We start from the raw sequence: 5,219 nt of genomic DNA on the forward strand, positions 1-5,219 counted from the left end.
TACTGCTCTCCCCTACACAAAAGTTTTTTTAAAAGTAAAAAGTATCGTAGTATCGGCAATACAGACCCTATATGTATTTGGTATCGGATCTATACCAGATTTTGCAGTATCGCCCACCACTAGCGGCTAGCGTTTTTAAAATATCTATACAACAAATATCACAACAACCAACCGGTGCATCGTACAACAACTGATAAACAAAGCAGAAGTATCACAGCAACCAAAGCGCTCAGCTAAAGAAAGCTGGCAGTCGGCTGAAAAAAAAAACAGCTGGCATTCGGCGTCTTCAATCTCGTATAAAAGCTTTGGTGTGCACGCTACCTAAGTGTCAGTAATTGAAGAGCATTTTCATTTTTGGGTAAACTATTCCTTTAACCTTTACTTGTGTAACTCATCCTCTATAGTTTGTGATATGGATATAACACAGCTTGTTGAGGGAGAAGTGCTATTACGTCTTTGTGACATGATTTTGCCATGTATAACATGATTTGGTGGACAATAAAATCCCATAAAGTTGCATCAACGTAGTTATAGCTGGAAACACGAGGTTGCAATATTTGATTTGGCCTCCCGTACACCCTACCCACCACAAACCAACTTTTTTACAACCACTCAAACACATTAGCAGCTGCATTTCAATTCACAGCAGTCTTGTTCCACTTTATTTTCTCCCTTCTCTGGCAGCTATTTTCCCAGTGTATATGTACACTCAGATATTAAATATGAGATAAAAGCACAAGTGAACAGTGAAACAGGAAATAGGATTGAATCTAATAATCTCCAGAAAGCCTTATTGCATGACCTTTGACATACATTTGAAAGTGACATGTTAGCTTACTGTAATTCACTCCTTGGCTATTTCCGTCACATCCCTAAGGCTACTGGCAGAACACGGTATATAGAAAACCTTATTCAGACTATCAGCCAAACCTTATTTATAGGTGAGTAATTACATCTAATATCTACAATATGGCTCACTGCTATCAGATATAAACCAGTGGCTTTTTTCCAGAACCTACTGAGATGCAAACATAGGCTGTATTTGATCGCACTTTCTAAAGGTCTACTAAAAGGTAAACGGTGAACACGACGGGTCACTGGAAGCCGTGTACGTGCCTGCGTGGTCTGAAAAGGTGCTTATTCATGCAGTATTGATTATGTAAACGCAGGCCTCCTTAAGTTAAATGTGTGCATTCATGCTAGCCTACTCAACGAAAAATTTCAACATCACATTATCTATCTAGATCATCATTCCCATGATGTGTAATAAAGTCTAGACAAATACGAATATCAGTAAACACTAATGATGGTGAAGCAATATGCACAGTACACACGCCTACTAGATATGTAAATCTTATAAGCAGTCAGAGTCTGTTTGTCTACTCTTCCAGATTTCAAATTAAGTGAGTTCTCACATACCTAATTGAAAACGAAAATTAATCAGGTGGAAATATGAAAATGAAGTGAAACTTAGGGACGCTATCCCTGAGGAAAACCTCTTAGGAGTTGCTGAGTATGGTTACATAACCTCTCAAACCAGAGCCTTAATGGAACAAACACAATAAATTACAGTGCCCGGCCGCTTTCTGCTTGACTTTTCCATCAAGGCAAGATTTTCACAGAATCTTGAAGAACTTGAGTCACACAAGTGTTTCTCTCCATCTCAGTGTTTGAAAGTGGTTTAGCTGTGAGTACAAAGGTTATTTACAGACACAGGATGGTCAGTGCATATCCGCTGGGTGTGACCGCATAATCAGAAGGGTGTGGGACACTCCCGGTGAGTCACTGACCTTACACTGTAAACCACATCTCTCACATGGGCAAACCCTCCATCAATCGCCCATCCTTCACTGTCTTTTCTATTGCTTTGAATTGTTTCTGGAAGCGAAGCACTGTTTCCAGTCTTGGTCCTGGAGTATTCCCAACACTACATTTTGGATGTGTACCAATTTAACACGCATGATTTAAAGAGCAACTATTGTCTGATTCACAGCTTTACATTTCCTTTGGTGTCTAAGTGTGTATTAGTACATGTTAACGATATGCAAAAGGTACAAACCCCAAAGTAAACGATGACCCGAGTTATCGTCTCCAACGTAAATGTCTTTTCTTGGACTACAACAAACACACGGATTTGTAGACAAGACCGACATTAACATAATTCCTCCGCTTGGACTCACAGCCTGTAAGTGAACTCCTGTTAGCATTGCATTGTGAGTGAATCTTTCAAACATGGTAAGGAGCGTCACATTTCCGGCTGACGTCAGAGGTTTCCAGGCCAATCACAGACACAGAGCTTTCAGAAAGAGATTTACATTGGAGACGATAACTCGCTTCAGCGTTTACTTTGGGGTTTGTACCTTTTGCACATCGTTAACATGTACTAATAAACACCTACACACTGAAGGAAATGTAAAATCGTGAATCAGAGGATAGTTGCTCTTTAAAGGGGCAGTGAATCAAAAAATTAATTTTAACCTGATATTCTGTTATATAAGAGGTCATCATACTTAAATGAACATCCTGCAAGCTTGAGAACTGAAAACGTCTGTGCTACTGAAATATTTTTGGCACCAAGCCATTTAAACAGTCGATTCAGGAATGTGCTGAAATATGATGTCAGATTAGAATTTAAACACCTCCCTAAACCCAAAATATAACGACCACAGTTTCACGTGACACACGTGTGGGCCAGGGGCAAAGCAAACCATGCAGTGTCTCAACAATCAATAAACATGTCTAGAAGATTGCCAAATGTAACCAAAATGACTTTTAAAAACAAATTATTTTGACGCAGTGATCTATTATGAGTACCCATGGAAACGGAGTGTTCGGTTGTAGAAGAACCGTCTGGGAACAACACAGACGCTGTATAACCTTAACTCGGAGGCTAGGAACATAACATTAGGAGTGCGTGGACAAAGTTTGTTTTTGAAAAAGTTACAGCTCGCGTGGGGAGTGTTTGATCACTTTGTGTACCGCAAATTCATTTGTAAAGAAGCAAGTCGATGCTGGATTTGCAGAGAGACTGTGATTAAAAGCACCACTAATATTGGATCTGACAAAAATGACACAGCAGTATACATAGTAAGTAAAACATTTCACTTTATTTAAGATAACATTATTGCATTTCACTACTTTGTAAGAGATCGCTTGATATGTCCTGTTGTAACATCTGTGTCTAAACACATGTTTGACTGTTTTAATTAACTAAAAACATTAAACGATTAATAAAGGTGCAACACGTAACAATACAACTGTAATATAACGGTAGAAATATACAAAGTTAGTGATAAGGAAGGACTTAACAGCCGCAATTTAGATTCTGAGGAGCACTTACTATGTTGTATACAGTAATTTAGGCGAGTTGCGTTTGAAAGGTCCAACACTCAACAAAGCTTTTTTTAATTGTATAACTGTGGTATGTAACGTAACGTGTATGTAAGAGCAACCTCACAAGCACAATAGAAATATACAAAGTTATTGATAAGAGCTTATCAGCCGCAGTTTATAATCTGATGCGCGCTTACTGTGTTGTATACAATAATTTAGTCACGTTGAGTTTAAAGTTTTGTTTCTACTATACGTATTGTCATTTATGTGTATCATCTTTAGCACCCAGACTCTTTTGTAGCTCAAACATATTTGTGTTCGGCTGCTATTTTTACACATTAATGTTTTTAAAACATTTCCCCACATGTAATGACGGGGAATGAAGCTATCCAATCATAGCAGTGGGTGTTTACGTTTAGGTCTTCAATGCGGCTCGCCACTTCAAACGAACCATTTCTCCAGACAGCCACTAATCCATGTTACAAAATAGCCTCTTACTTATTGCTTTTGATGTTTTTTGAATGTAAAAACCACGCTAACATCATAAGTAGACCTCAGACAACAGTATAAAACAATAAAATCGACATATTCATTGCCCCTTTAAGTAAAAACAGTGAAATAAAAACATTTGGGCCCATCCGTGACACCAGTGACAGTTAGCTCATTAGTAGAGATGTTATCACTTGAATTAGGTGACACAAAAAAAAAGAACTGTACGAACCAGGCGTAATCCAGATTTATAATATACCAAAAAGTTTAATAAACTTCACAACCTGACAATTAACTGAAATATGTGCAGTAATGATTTATTTTTGAGAACAGTAATACATACATGTTAGTTTGTTCCTCACACAAAGCTATATCATTGCAGGAACAGTTCTCTCATAATCTGTATCTTTCTTGAGTTGAACACAAAGTTATATGAAGGCATTATATTATTTAAAGTGTACCTATATCATTGCTTAAAACAAAGATATTTTGTGTATTTGGTACAATGTGTTGGCGTGGTTTATGGTTAAAAACACCTTATTTTCCACATACTGTAGATCTTTGTAGCTCCAGATTTCACTATCTTCCTGAAACGCACTATTTAAGAAGCTCTGTGTCCCTGATTGGCCAGCTAATCTGTACGTTGTGATTGGTCTGAATACCTCTGACGTCAGCCGAAAATGTGTCGCTCCTTACAATGTTTGAAAGATTCGCTGACAATGCAATGCTAACAGGAGTTATCAGGCAATGAAAATAGGTGCACTTTAAAAACATTCAAAATTAAAATATCATGACCAAAATGCTACAAAAATAACATTCATATCAACAATTCGAGGAAGTAAACTATTGCCTACAATCTCTGTGTTTGTTGAAGTCCAAAAAAGAGACCTACATTTAACTCACGTCATCGTTTACTTTGGGGTTTGTACCTTTTGCATATCATTAACCAGAGGTGGAAAAAGTACTAAAATATTGTACTCAAGTAAAAGTAAAGTTACTTTAATAATATTTTACTTAAGTAAAAGTAAAGTTACTTGTCTAAAAATCTACTCAAGTAAAAGTAAAAAGTAAGTCATTTTAACTTTACTCAGAGTAAAAGTTACTTTTTTACAGCGGGAAGAGGTGGAGGATTCTAGTATAGTTCAAAAACGACAAGGGAATATACATCTCAAACTAGTTGTTTTTAATTGTAGGAACATCTTTACAATTAAAGTGCAATAACAAAAAGTTAATAAAATAAAAAGCTTTTTTTAAAGTAAGAAACATTTATGGAATTGTTTAATGATTTTTACATGTGAGTTATGCACTTTTGAAGGTGGTCAGCAGCTTGTAAATACAATCACTATAGTAAGGTTGTAATTGATGTATTGCTGGTAACATACATTATTTTATTAAAC

Source organism: Misgurnus anguillicaudatus, chromosome 25 (genome assembly GCF_027580225.2).
Source record: "Misgurnus anguillicaudatus chromosome 25, ASM2758022v2, whole genome shotgun sequence".
Taxonomy (NCBI): domain Eukaryota; kingdom Metazoa; phylum Chordata; class Actinopteri; order Cypriniformes; family Cobitidae; genus Misgurnus; species Misgurnus anguillicaudatus.